The following is a 16,064-nucleotide window of genomic DNA, read 5'->3' on the forward strand; positions in this document are numbered from 1 at the left end:
AACAGTCTTCTTTTCTAGTCATGTGACCTTGTATTCCCTTTTTGAGCATGACTGCACAAAGCAATGAATGATGCACACAGAAGTCCATCATCGTCAACAGAAGTGATAAGAGCTAGTGTCCGTGATTTGTTACCAGTCTCAAACAGAATGTTTTCATTATTCTGCATATATTCAATATTTCACATTTAAGATTGATATTGACTATGATTTTTCAAAGATACCAAGTTAAACAAATTACCTTCTATCACTAGATTGCTTGGAGTTTTGATCAGACTGAATTCTGAGTTTTAGCAAATACTTTTTCTGTCTCTATTGAGGTGATCACGTGGATTCTTTCTATCTTAATGTGCAAATTGGAATGATTTATTTTTCTAATGATAAACCAGCCTTGCAATCTTGCTACAAACCCAAGGCCAAAATGACTTATAATTAATTTTAAACATGACTGTGTTCAGTTCCTTAATTTTCAAGGTAATTTGTATCTGGGTTCAAGAGTGAGACTGACCTGTGATCTTCCTTTCTCATAATGTCCCTACTGGGTTAATATTAAGGCAATATCAGCCTCAGTTTGGCAGTTTCTTTAAATATAAGTATATTTTCTATAAATATAGAGCTACCATATGGTTCAGCCATTCCAGTGGTAGGTGTTTACCCAAGAGAAATGAAATAATATATCTACACAAAGGATTATACACAAATATTCACAGCATTTTTATTTGTAACTGGGGATAATGTAAATATTCATCAAAAGGCAAATGGGTAAACAAATTGTAGTATATACATACAACAGAATACTATCTAGAAACAAAAAGAAATGAATTACTGATATAAGCATCATGGATGAATCTCAAAATAATAATGTGGGTAAAAGAATAAAGAGAGCCTGTAATGTATGATTTCATTTACATAAAATTCTCATAACTGCAAGCATAAAAAAAGCATGGTTGTGTGTGGGAGATGTGATGTCTGTGTTCATTATGTTTATTGTAGTGACAGCTTCATGAGTTATACCTGTGTCAAACTCATACATATGTTTAAATAGATGTAGTTTATTATAAGAAAATTATAAATCCATTTAAATCCTCAATAAATCCATTTAAAAAGTACATTAACTGGGGAAAAATCTCATTATACTATTCTGCAAAAGTAATTGGAGTGTCTTTTCTTTCTGTCTCCTATTTTCCCATATTGTGGAAGTGTCACCTAACTGGGCCCCCAGCTGGCCTGCAGCAGAAATTGACAAGAGGCCTAATGGGAGTTTCAGGCAAGTTTACTGGGGCTTCTGCTCAGCACAGGGGAGGCAGCAGGAAAGAAAGTGTGCTCAGGCTGGCTCCCCAGGAGACGTCTGGGAGAGTTTTTGAAAGAAACAGGTGGAAAAAGTGTTTACTATAAGCATATAGGATCAGGGTTGCATGACCACCTGGGCACTTGGAGGTCATGTTGTTCATGTGTGGCCTGTCTCATGAACATGTCAAATCTCCACCTATATGTGATTTTAATGTTACAAGGAGGGAAAGTCCATGAAAGTCCAGGACCCATCCTGAGGCAGACTGGCTTGGTCCAGATATGCTACTCAAAGGGTGCAGAGTTTCAGCTTTTTCTCTTTTGTTTCTTTCCTAATGGAGACAGCCAAGGAACACTGGTAAGAGTTGAAGGGCCCCATCCAGGCCTGGCTCTATCTCAGAGGAGTTATGTCTCATCAGATTTATTTTTTTGAATGTTTTAAAGAAGTCTCTGGTAAACTATGGAACATGGGATTTTCTCAGTAGAAAGACTTTTGAGAACTAATTCAAAATATTTCATAGTTTAAGAATATATTCATAATTGATATTCCTTCTTGAGTTTCATTTGATATGTCTATCAAATGTCTATCAATATGTTCTAACATTCTGTCCATTTCATCTTATATTCAGCTGTGTGTGGCCACAAGTCTCTACCTTCCACAGAAGCTGCTCCACCAGAGTCCCGGCTGACCAGACTCTCTTCCCCGGAGGCTCCAGGTGTCCACGCTGGCGCTATGTCCTCAGGCACAGGGGCAAGTGGCACCTGCTGAGCTGGATGCACAGCGCCGCATGCGGTCCGGTGGCCGCGGGGCGGTGGGGAGCATCAGCCTGAGTCAGCAGGAGTCACCACTGAGGCTTTGGTCTCCTTTCGAAAGGGGAGGCGTTTAAACTTATTTCAAAAAGACAAGTCACTCAAAATACAGGTTTCCTGTGAGTCCGCTGTCAGGTTACTGAGTGCAGCTAAGAGGCTCCTGAAGGCGGAGGAGGGTCGTCGGTGACCAAAGTGACGCGGGAAGGCTCCGAGCTGTGGAGGGGGGAGCTCTCGCCCCCGCCACACCTGTGTACCTGCCCTGGGTCAGATCTGCCGGATGGACTGTCGCATTTCCTCCGGAAACTGGGATCTGGGATCTGAGGGTCAGGACAGGTACAGAGATGCCTGGAAGGGGGGAAACTGAAAACGTAAATTGCAACCACGAAGAGATTTGAACCCTCAATCTTCTGATCCTAAGTCAGACACCTTATCCATTAGGCCACATAGCCCAATAGTTTTGTTGTTATGAAAAAATATAACAAATGTTGAAAATCTGGATTCTCTGGATTATTTTGTGCATTACTTTTTGCATCCAAACAAAATAAAGTGACTTTCTCTGCTGATCCCATTTCAAAGGAAGTGTAGTTGACACTCACAAAAGCTAAATAATTTCACATGGTAACAGGCTAAGGTAAAGAATTCTGGCTTCCTCCACTCTCTGGTCTTTAACCTGACACCACATCTCCATTGCGAACAAGTGTTTACTTGTGCTGTGAGGCCCCCTCCCCGCCGGCTGCATGAGTTGTAAAGACAGGGGGGAAAAGACTGTCCAACCTTCTGTGATCAGGGCCAGACTCTCAGGTCACCTTTAGAAGGAAGATGAAGTCAGAATGGAGACCCTCTTGGGGTAAAGGAAAATCACTGCGAGGGAGACAGAAGACCCTCCTGTGACCTCTCAGCTCGGCCCCCAGGCCGGCTGGAACAGCTGCAGGTAGGGTGGGATGCAGGGCGCCTCCTAGGCCTGGCCTTCCTGGAAATCAAGCAGAACGGAAGAGCCAGTGCCTTCCAGGAACCTTTGTAAGAAGCTCCAGAAGGTCCCAGACATTCTGAACACAACCAAGTAACACCCGTTCTCTTGCACAGCCACATATAGAATAGCCCTAAATCATTAAATAAACTGAATAGTCCTTTTTTTTTTTTTTCCCCACAGAGAAAACTCCAAAACCCAGATACTTCCTTCTGGAAGTTCCACAAAATATTCCAAGGAGAATAATTTCAGTTGGACACAAACACCTCTAAATATAGTAATAGAGGGAAGCCTTTCCACCTCATTTTCTAAGCCTGAGCTCATCCTAATGTCAAAGCCAACAAAGACAGTGTGAGAAAGCAAAATCACAAGCGAATCTCATGAATGCAAATGCAAACGCAAATATCCTTTAAAAAAAAAAAAAAGCAACTAGGTCTAACAATGTTTAAAAACCGTAACAAGGGATGCCTGGATGGCTCAGCAGTTTAGCACCTGTGCTTGGCCTAGGGTGTGATCCTCTAGGCCCAGGATGGAGTCATACATCAGGCTCCCTGTGTAGTGCCTGCTTCTCCCTTTGCCTATGTCTCTGCCTCTCTCTCTGTTCTCATGAATGAATAAATAAAATCTTAAAAAATAAATAAAAAATTGTAAAAAGCTTTGGTTAATACCAAAAATGGCATGTCAATTTAGTATTAAAAAACAGTTTTTACAATTGAGCACATCAAGAAATTAAAAGAAAAAGTTAGTAAAAGCAGAAAAAGCATGTAATATATGCCCACTCATGATACAACAATCTGGAAATAGAAGGAAATTTATTTAACCTGATTTTTAAAATACAAAAATACTATGTGGGAAAACAATACTTAAAGGTAAAAAATTCAGAACATTCTGTCTGAGTCTGGGGACAATGGAGCAGACCAGAAATTGCCATTTCTATTTCCTTCCAGACATTTAGGTTGTCTCCAGTTTGGGAATATCATGAATTCGGCTACTAAGAACAGTCTAGTAGGGCACCTGGGTGGCTCAGTCAGTTAAACATCTGACTCTTGATTTTTGGCTCAGGTCCTGACTCAGGAGTTGTGAGATCAAGCCCTGCATGGAGCCTGCTTAAGATTCCCTCTCCCTCTCCCTCTGCCCCTCCCCTGCTCACTCGTGCTCTCTCCCCTTCTCAAAACAAAACAAAAACCAACAAACAAACCACTCTTGGAAATGTTTTTGTGTGTGAGTGTGGACCTGTGCATAAATTTTTATCAGGTATTATAATTAAGAGGCTATTATTGACGTTTGCTGATAGCTTTCAAGACCCATCACTCTCTTATAGCTAAACCAGCTCATGAGAAAGTGCACAAGCTCCCTCTCTTGGCACCAGTGGGAAGGTCAAACTGCACTAGTCTTGGCTCCCAATCAGGAACCTTCCCCTTAGCCCCACCCTCCCACCTCAATAACAGCCAAAGCCACTCACCCCTCTTTGCTCTCTCAAACCATGTTTGGATTTGTTTGGGGCCTGTATGTCCTCCTGGTGCACATGTAGCATAATCAGTCTCGGGATTTAAACCAAAGGAGGCGGGGCACTTACTTCAGCCCAATGCTTACAGGACAGATGTGTACTTAGGAGTGCACTTGCTGAGTCAGTCATGTCAAGAATGTTTAAGTTTCCTACAAATACTTTTGCAAGCTGCATATGTGATTTCCATACATCTGTAATGACATAAAAGAAAAAGCTGAAAACAGCAAAGGATGAAATATGACAAACTGGAAAAAAGGTAGATGAGAAACAACCTCTCAGCCAACTCAGCTGTTAAATACAAGGCTCTGTTTCAATCTTGTAGAAATGTTGGTGCCACAGAGGCCAGTAGGATTTCTACTCCCTTGCTCAAGGATTGATTTTCTTACAATAGGATGGTTGTTTCTCTGTAAGTCCGGTGCCTTCCATGATGGTGTCTTAGCACAGATAGCACAGGTAGAAAGCTCACATCAACAATCTGAAGCAGAAGCCTGGCCCTTAAGTTGAGAAAGCTCCTTATGGGTGTTGATTTGGAATGATGGGAAAGTGATCTTTCATAGGTAGGAATTGAGTGAACAGTCCACAAGCATATTCCAATTAATTGTCCCAGTTTGAAAGAATTGAAGCCTCTGGCCAGTGTTTATAGAGAGGGGACAAAAAAAAAAAAAAAAAGTATGGGCTATCTACTCTGCATTCATATAAAATATACTATTGCATCTTTTAAAAAGTAAAACTACTGCATACACTTCTCCAATATGGTAGAAGGCCCAAATGATGCAAGTCTCTGGATTATGCTCCCCAGTCTCTTTGAGGACATGTTTCAGTCCTTCTGCTGCCAATATTCTTGTGCATCTTGGGTAATGAAAGCAATTACTTTCTCAGTTACAAATTGGTCTTTCAAAAAGACAGGGGGGAATTCAATTTGAGGTGATAGGTTTGGTGGTACAGCATTCTTAACAGAAGTAAACTAGTTACGTAGATAAGCATTTTAATGAAGTCACTGAAAGTCTTTCAGAAAGAACTTTATATAATAATGTGATAGTAATTGTGGTCAAGGTTGAAGAGAAAAAAATTTTAATCTCTTTTTCTCCTTCATATCTGAGGACAATATGCCTGGTCCAAAGGGACAAATTTCCATTTTAATTTGTTTCTCTATTTCAATGTTTTGAACACATAATACAACCACGTAGTTAAAAATTCAGAAATGCAAAAGGAACCAAGGGGAAAGTCTTTATCTAAGCCTTGCCTCCCAACACATCCCTCAGGTAACCCAGTGGTATTAGTTTCATAAAAGCCACTTTCATGGTTGTTTAATGCACAAACACAAAAATGTGACATATTATTTCTCCACTATCTACTTTCACAACTCGGTATATACTTTTATTTATTTAATATATTCATTCATTCAGCAACACACTACGTGTCCAGCATTACTCTAGACAAGCAGTTCTCAAAGTGTGATCCTGCAGCAGCAGCAGCAACAGCAGCGGCAGTAGCACCTGGAAAGATATTACAAATGCAACTTCTTGAGGCCAGCCCTAGTCTTAGTGAATTAAACTCTGGAGGTGGGACCCAGCAGTATGTGTTTTAAAAATTCTTCTAGGTGATGAGGCTCCTAGGAGGCTCAGTAGATTAAGTATCAGATCTTGAGTTTGAGCCTCACATTGGGCATAGAGTTTACCAAAAAAAAAAAAAAACCTAGGTCTTGAGGAATTTAATATAAATAACATTAGAAGCTTTACGTTTATTTAAAAGGGTTAGAGAACAAATAAAAAGGATAGCTATTTCTATCCTTACCTTGCTCTGCCCCATGACAGATTGAGCCTTAGGGGCTGCATGCATGGGCCTCCTGCCCTCTGGCTTCCTGCTGGATTGTGCCAAAAAGAGATATAAGCAGGGCAAAGCATGACGGTTGTCTACTTCCCTCTACTTAATGTTATAGCTATGTTCAAGTGGCCCTCACCAGGCAGCAGTCCTCCCAATGGTTCCCCCCTCCTCAGGCAGTTCCCAGCAATTAAAACTGGCTTAAGAACATCCTTTTTGGATTTTCCCCTGGCTTCTTTCAGGATTTTTTCTTTATCTTTTTTGTTTCTTTTTTTCTTTCTGTAATTTTAAGATGCCTGGGTATAGTGGTTTTGTTGATGTTGTTGTTTTGATTTGATTTTAGGTGGGTTTTTGGTTTGGTTGGTGTTTTTTTGTGTGTGTGAGCTTTTTTTTGCATTTTTCATGCTTGGTGTTCTGTGAGCATCCTGGATATGTAGTTTGGTGTGTAGCATTTTTTAAAAAAGATTTGTTTATTTTATATATATAGAGAGAGAGAGAGCACATGATGGGAGGGGCAAAGGGAGAGAGAGAAAAAGAATCTTCAGAAGACTCTGTACTTAGCCCAGAGTCCAACACAGGGCTGACATTGCAACCTGAGCTGAAACTAAGCACTTAGTATATTAATAATAGTTTTTAAATTCCTAGTATGATCATTTCAACATCCATACTATATCTGGATCTGATGTTTGCTATGTTTATTCAAATTGGGTGGGTTTTATTTTGGGGTTTTTTGGGGGGGTTGTGTTTTTGTTTTTGTTTTTTGTTTTTGCCTTTTGGTATGCGTTGTAATTTTTTTTTTTTGATAGTTTGACATGTCGTTCCAGGTAAAGGAAATTATGTCAGTTGGCCTTTGGTAGTACGGTGGTGCAGGGTAGGGGGGCAGGGAAGCATCCCATGCTCCTATGAACGGGTTTTAGCCTTCTAGTGATCCTGTATCTCTACACTGAGACCTGCACAAGTATTTCTTGGTGCTTTCTCTCCCTTTCTGTGGGAGAAGATAGCTAGAGATGAGCAGGATGCTTGAATGGATGGCAAAGGCATCATGCAAAAACAAATGTCCAGTGAAAGCAAAGAGATGGAAATCCTAAGAAAGAAAGAAAAAAAAATGCTAGAGATCAAAAACATTGTAACAGAAAGGAAAAGTGCCTTTCATGAGCTTTTGAGCAGACTGAGGAAAGAATCTCTGAACTAGATGATATATCCACAGATCCCTGAAAGCCAAAAAGCAAAGAGAACAATGACAAAACAAACAAAACCCAGACCTAAATATACAAGCACTGACGCAGAACTACAAAAGGTGTAATACACACATAATAAAAACACCAGAAAGAAGAAAGAGAGAAAGCAATGGAAGAAATTTTTGAAATAATAATGACTGAGAACTTCCCCCAAATTAATGCTCCACACCAGGGCACCTGGGTGACACAGTTGGTTAAATGCCAGACCCTTAGTTCCAGCTCAGGTTATAATTTCAACCCCCTGTGAAATTCTGGGCTGAGCACAGAGTCTGCTAAAGATGCTCTTTCAGGACACCTGGGTGGCTCCGTGGTTGAGCATCGCCTTTGGCTCCAGGCGTGATCTGGGGCCTGGGGATTGAATTCTGCATCAGGCTCCTGCGGGGAGCCTACTTTCCCCTCTATGTCTCTACCTCTCTCTCTGTCTCTCTCATGAATAAATAAAATCTTAAAAAAAAAAAAAAGAGATGTTCTCTCGTCTTCTGTGTGCTTCCCACTATGCACCCTATATATAAAATAAATAAACAAATCTTAAAAAAAAAAAAACTACACACCACACTGCAGATCCAGGAAGCTCACAGAACACCAAGCATGAAGAGTGCCAAAAAATTAAAAAATAAAAATTGTAAAAACCCACAAAAAAAAAAACCAAACAAAAACCAAACAAACCAAAAAATCTACCTAAAACCAAATCAAAACAACATCAACAAAACTACTACACCTAGGCATCTTAAAATTACAGGAAGAAAAAAAGATAAAGAAAAAATCCTGAAAGAAACCAGAGGAAAAAGCATCTTATCAACAGAGGAACAAAGATAAGAATTGTATCTGATTTCTCCTCAGAAACTATACAAACAAGAAATACTTCTTGTCTTGAGAGAAAAATCCCATAAAAGTAGAATCCTGTAAACTACGAGATTATTCTTCAAAAGTTAAGGAGAAATAAAGCATTCTCAGACAAAAATATTTTTTTTTAATTTGTGGCCAGTAGATTTATTTTGCAAGAATTGCTGAAGAGGTTTTCTTTTTTAAAGAAAAGGAGAATAACAATATAGCTCAGATCTACATTAAAAAAAGGAGAGCATTCAAGAAGAAATATTGTTGTTTTTCTTATCCTTAATGAATCTAACAGATACTATTTTGGTTAAAAATAATAATAGCAACAATGTATTCAGTTATGTATATATGCTTCTTTGTATATCTTGTTTATATATATATGTATATATATATATATACATACACATATATATGCTTATGTTGGCTTATTGATAAGTGAAATGAATGACAGCAATCATACAAGGGACATAAGGAAGGAACTAGGGTTATTTTGTTATTATAAGGTACTCACATTACCCATGAAGGGGACTGCATTATTTAAACATGGACTTGGATTAGCTATAAATATATATTGTAAACTCTGGGACAACCACTAAAACAAGTTTTTAAGCAAAAAGAAGTATAACCAACATGCTAAGAAAGGAGAGAAAATGGAATCATATAAAATGCTCAATGAAAACCACAAAAGGCAGAAAAAGAGTGGAAGCCTTTGACAAAATACAATACTCATTCATGATTAAAAAAAAAAAAGACTTTCAGTAAACTATGGTTAGAAGAGAACTTTCTTAACTTGACAAAGAATATGTACAAGAGGGGCACCTGAGTGGCTCAGTCAGTTAAGCATCTGCCTTCAGCTCAGGTCATGATCTCAGGGTCCTGGGATGGAGCCGTACATTGGGTCCCCTGCCCGGTGGGGAGCCTGCCTCTCCCCTCTGCCTCTCTTCCCTGCTTGTGTTCTCTCTCTCTTAAATAAATAAATGAATAAATAAATAAATAAATAAATAAATAAATAAATAAATAAAATCTTTATTAAAAAAATATGTACAAGAAACCTACAGATAATCTCTCACTTATGGTGAGAAACATAAAACTTTCCCACTGAAGATCAGGTACAAGGCAAGGATGTACCCTCTCACTGCTTCTTTTCAACATTGTATTGGAAGTCTTTGCTAATGCAATAAGACTAGTAAAGTAAATAAAAGGTATACAGATTGGGAAGGAGAAATAAAATTGTTTTTGTTCTCAGATGACATGATCATTTGCGTAGAAAACCCAGAAGAATTGACAAAAACAAACAAAAAAACCCTCCTGTAATGAATAAGTGACTATATAAGATCAAAGAGACAAAGTTAATTTACAAAAGTCAACTGCTCTCCTATATACCAGCAATGAAAGTGGAACCTGAAACTAAAAACACAACATTCTTTTGCACCCAAAAAATGAAATACAAAATATGTACAAGATCTATAACACAAGGAAAATTGTAAAACTCTAATGAATAAAATCAAAGAAAAACTAATTAAATGGAGAAATATTATGTTCACGGATAGGAATAGTCAATGTTGTCAAGATATCAGTTCTTCTCAACCTGATCTATAGATTCAATGCAATCTCAATCAAAATCCCAGCAAGTTATTTTGTGGGTGTTGATAAAAGGACTCTAAAGCTTACGTACGGAGGCAAAAGACTCAGAATAGCCAACACAGTATCAAGAGAGAAGAACAAAGAGAGAGACCTGACACTGACTTTAAGACTTACTACAAAGCTACGGTCATCAAGACAGGGTGCTATAGTCACAAGACAATAGATCAATGGAACAGAATAGAGTCCAGAAACAGACAGACACACAAATATAGTCAACTGATCTCTGACAAAGGAGTAAACTCAATTCAGTGGAGCGAAGACAGTCTTCTCAACAAATGCTGCTGACACAACTGGATATCTATATGTAATAAAGCAAATATAAGCACAGATCTTATACATTTAACAAAAACTAACCCAAAGTGGATCATAGACTTAAACCTAAAGGCAAAACTATAAAACACCAAAAAGATAACATAAGGGAAAACCTAGATGATCTTGGGTCTGGCAGTAACTTTTTATTTTTTTAAAAAATTTTATTTATTTATTAGAGAGAGAGAGCAAGCAGGAGCAGGGAATGGGGAAGGGCAAAGGAAAAGGGAGAAGCAGAATCCCCCCTAAGCAGGGAGCCCAATGACATGGGGCTTGATCCCAGGACCCCGAGATCATGATCTGAGCCCAAGTCAACAATTAACCAACTGAGCTACCCAGGCACCCCTGGAAGTAACTTTTTAGCTACAACATGAAACACATGATCCATAAAAGAAAAAAATTGATAAGCTGGACTTTATTAAAATTAAAAACCTTTGTTCTGTAAAAAACATGTTGAGAGAATGAGACCAGCTATAGAGTGGGAAAAAAATTTTCAAAATACATATTTGATAAAGAACCAATATCCAAGATATACTCTTAAAACTCAAAAGAACTCTTAAAACTCAAAAATAAAAGAACAGCTCGATCTAAAATAGGTCAAAGACCTTAAAAGACATCTCACTAAAGAGATACACAGATGGCAAAGAAGCCTATGAAAAGATGCTCCACATAGCAACCGATGAACTGTTGAACTCAGCATTTGAAGCAAGTGATATACTTTATGTTGGCTAATTTAAATAAAAAAGTTAACTTATGAGCCTGCAAATAAAAGTAATTTAATTCATCATTTTTTCCCCATTTTCTTTCCTTTTGTATTTTGTTTGAGAAACAAGATCTTCTCTTCTTGTTTCATTCCTATACGGGCAGTTTGAATGAGGTCAGTGGCTGAACAACGAGCTTGACTAGTGCTGGTTACTGTCTCACCACAACTCAGGAGCTAAAAGAGGAGGCCATGGACAACGCCATAGCTGAGTCCAGACTTCAAGTGAAATAATATTATAGAAGCCTTCCATCTGCATCACTTTTGAATCTACCAAAAGATTTTAAACTTAGTTCCTCTTTGAATTTCAATGGCAACCCCAAGATGCTGAGCATACAAAGTATCGTCCCTGTTTTATATTCAACTCCAATATAATTAAGGGAGTCAAGACGTGCACTCTGGAGTCAAGACATGCACACATTTTCTGATGTTAATCCAATCACATCATTAGTACAGCATTTTCAAAGTGCTATGAGAACAAACAACCCCAGGAATCATTGTGACTTGCAAAGACAAAGATATATTTCTTGCTCAAGCTATTTGTCCATGATGACCTGGGCCAGGGTGGTGGAGCCATCTCCACCTGAAGCTGATGGTCTCCTGACAGAGGAGAAAAAAGATGCAGCAAATCAGAGACCATTTATTTGTTTCTGCTCAAAAGTAACATGTCAATTCTGCTCACATTTCATTATTCTGGGTGAAGTGAAGGAGGCAGATCTGATGTCTGTAGAACAGGGTGTTAACCCAGAGAGAGGAACAAATACTTGTGAATAATTATCATCTACCATAATGACCATCTGTTGTCTCACATTTGCAAAACCCAGGGGTTTTCTTTCATTCTTGAAAAAATTTTCACTTGCCTATTTCCTCCCTGTGTTGAAAATGTTCAGTTTTGTGGCTTTTAAGCTTTATTCTCTTTTAATGCACAACACTATTTTTATATGAAAGAGAAGCTCTCAACTATTTTGACTGGGCTTAAACCAACAGTCAGGATGTGTTCTGTTCCCCTTCACTGAAGATTTATGTAGGATAATTATGAGACCCAATTATGGCTGTTTAGTTGAAGGGGAAATCACTGGAGGCTTTTGAAAAGACTTTTCCTTACTGACATTTTGAGGGGATGCTCTTTCCTACTTCGCTACTCTTCTGTGAATGACACTGGGAAAGCCAGCTGTGACCTCTGATGACAAACCTCAGGACGAAGACCAACAGAGGGAGGATGAGAATGTGAAAAACCTGGGTCCCTGACAACATTTCTGAGCTATTTTTTAAAAATATTTATTTATCTATTTATTTTAGAGATAGAGAAAAAGATAGTGGTGAGGGAGGGGCAGAGGGAGAATCTCAAGCAGACTCCCCACTGATCACCGAGCCTGCTGCAGGGCTCCGTTCCAGGAGGGCCTGACCTCATGACCCGGAGATCATGACCTGAGCCGAAACCAAGAGTCGGTTGTGTAATTGACTGCTACCCAGGCACTCCTCTGGGCTACTGAAATAATCTTGAGACCATTTTATCTTGGAATGTAAAAAATAAATAATTTTTTTAATTTAAAAGACCTTTAGTTGAATATTCTGGGTTTTTTTAAATATTTTTTGCCCTTGCTAGGTCTTCCTTAAAGATGAGATATATAAATATATACTTTACCAATCCACTGACACTGGGTTTAGCAACAAGACTCTATTTGACAATGGAATGTGAGTAGGAGGCAAGTGTGTGGCTCTGAGCTGAGATTTTAAATGTCAGGGCAAAGTTCTTCAGCCCACCTGCAGGAGGCCAAGAAAGGAGTGGTCCAGGAGGCTGGTGGTCTGCAATAAGACATTTGGAGGCATGTGTATGACTCAACAGTCCAGTCAATCCCTGCTGAGCCCAGCAGAACCCAGCTAAATAAGATATCTGGAATCCCTGACTCCTTTCTTTTATGCTGTTCAACACTTTTCTTACTTATTGGGAAGACCACCATCAAACATAAATATATAAGACCAAGTGTATTTATCTACTATGTATTCTAAATGTTTTCCCAGTTACTCATTTTATTTTTATATTTATTCATAGCCTCCTTCAATATAGAATTGTACATTTTCAACGGGGTTAAGTCCAATACTTGCTGCTTTATGGCAAGTTTCCTAGGAGTCATTCTTTGATGACTTTCCCTCCCACTATTGACATAATTTTATTCTTTTCTAATTATGTTCTTAATAGTTTATTTCAGTGGAAGTTTGTTGATGCCTCTCGTGAGATTTGTGAAAATCTTTATTCCTCTGTCATTCTTGAACATCATAGTGAGCAGTGGGTTTCATCTATATTAGGTTGATAGTTATTTTTTCTCAGCTCTTTGAAAATATTTTTCAACATTTTCTGGCTTCTGTTATGGCTGTTAAAAAACTGATCATGTCAATTCTATGTGTTATTTTTAACTCTCTTTTAATCTATTTTTCCCATTAGGATATGCATATAAATTTAGTTTTACCTTGCTTTGTGCTGGTTTTGTAGCTTGATTTTGGGGTCTTGGGCTTTTCTCAACTCTAGGATATTCTTATGCTTCATCTCTTCAAAGACCACCCACTGCCCACTCTCTCTATTCTTTTCTAATGAACAGATGTTGAAACTTCCTGGTCTTTCCTTCATAACGTCAGTTCTTTTCATAATTTTTCATTTTTAAAATCTTTCCATCTTGTCTTCAGCATCACTTTGGTCAGATTTATATTCTATTAACTAATTATTTTGTACCTTACCCTTTGAAAAGATACCAAAGAATATTTATAACGTATGTCACAAGGCATTAAAACAAAAACAATGCAGTATGTTGAATGCTATTGTCCTCACGACCCATGTTAAGAAACAAACTCTATGACCGGAGTGGCCCTCCTGGTCACAGCCTCCTTCCATCTTTCTTCTATCCGAAGTTCTGTTTTCATCATCTGTGGCATTCTCTTTCTTGATATTTGTACCATGGTGTGTCTCTCATTTGTGCTATTTGGGTTTTCAGACTTTCACAACTTTTTATGAAGCTCTTTTTGATATGGATGGAGCAATACTTCAGCATAGTTGGGCAACTTCACTTTCTCCTTCAATATATCCTTGAATTAAACCCATGTTGACATAACTACAGGTCACTTGTTTTCAAAGTAAACTTTATTGAGGTATACTGTACATACCATTTTAACGACATAATTTGATGAGCTTTGACACATACATATACCCCCAAATTCTCCGTAATGACTTCGTGTTACTACTCGATCTAGTTGTTGAGTAACATAGTAGATCTTACTCTGTAAGTGGACATTGGGCTCTTTGCAAGCTCTGGTGTCATGACTCTCAGAGGCACAGCTCCTCCAGATGCCTGACCAAGAGCAAACAGCGACTTGAGAGACTGCAGGGCAGGCACATCCTCAGCTTCACTGGATAATAACTAATAATAAAAGTGTTACGGCTTTGCATTTCACATTTAAATCTTTAATAAATTTAGAACGTAGGGGTCCAATTCATTTTCTCCCAGATGGATAATCATTTTTTTTTCTTTTCTCCTCTGAGCAGAAATAGCCCTGTAGTTGCATGATGATGCAAAATGATGGAAGCAAACAGAATAGTCATATGTGCACACCAAAAAAATGTGCAGTTGCCTTTGTGGTATATGCCTACACCCCACGTCTACAGACATATGAACTCACTGCAAAACTAGCAGAAGAAAAAGATCATGTGATTTAAAGAATCACTTTGTGATTTACATCAAATTCACATTAAGATTTCATGTAAACTATTTCTCAATAAAGCTGTTGAAGAAAAAAAAATGTACAGTAGACAATAAAACAGGGAGGAAGAAAGACAAATATTCCTAAATGTTAAAAAGTTGGAGAGAAAGCAAGCCAGGCTCCTGGCACGGAGTCATTTGCAGGAAAAATAGGCAGGCATCTATGCATATCTCTGAGAAAGCAAAAAATCACACCAAAAATTTTGTCCAGATGGTTCTAATTCTGTTCTGAGATATCCAATACTTTGTATTTCTCAGAGAGGAAATAGGGAGTTAAGTTACCTTTTAAATGTGCTCTTTATGTCTGTCAGTTTATTTTCTCCCACTTATAGCATTTATAGAAAATAAGTATAAAGTCACCATGCATACATTGCTTTAAAATTCAAAATTGGAAGCACAGTATTTTATTCAATCAACAAATGGTAAAATTTTTAAAATATAAGTCCCTTCCGAAATACAGTCAGATAGGAGGACACATAAGATGTAGGTGGACAAAACTGAACCACTGTCGTGTGCATCTACCACTATCTCCTTGTTATTGAAAAGCTGGAAGATTTTGATGAAGACACACAATAAAACCTAATCCTACCAAAGTTTCAGAATTGAATGTGAAAAACATTTCCTCCACTTTCTAAGATTTTTGGAATCCATTCCAATGAAACCTTTTAATCAATAAAGTAGTAGTGACATTTTGTATTACTAAATATCCTTCCCTTCTTCAAATTTCCAAGTCACATTTCTTTGAAAAGAAGCACTTACTGTTATGTTGCTTCCCTCTCTAGGAAAAGACTAGTTTTCTCCAAGGGTCTTGGCATGTTTTACACCGAAGAACATGCTTTGGGTTAAAGTCTGTTTTCAGTAATTCTGAGCGAGTGCTGATGGGAGAGCAGATATGTGTGGCATTTTTGTGAATCATCTCCACACAGTAGAGGTTATTACATCTACCTGAAGTCCTAAAATACCTGGCTTTGTCCCATGAAACCTTAATAGCAATCGGCTCAAGCAAAATCTAAAAATCTGTACCTTATCTAAACTCTGTCACTATGGCCCAATCCCCCATGTGATGAAATCAGAACTTATCAATATGAATCCAAAGCCCTGACACCATTACAAGTAAGTGTTTCCCCACCTCACCCACATA

The sequence above is a fragment of the Canis lupus genome, chromosome 35 (genome assembly GCF_011100685.1).
Source record: "Canis lupus familiaris isolate Mischka breed German Shepherd chromosome 35, alternate assembly UU_Cfam_GSD_1.0, whole genome shotgun sequence".
Taxonomy (NCBI): Eukaryota; Metazoa; Chordata; class Mammalia; order Carnivora; family Canidae; genus Canis; species Canis lupus.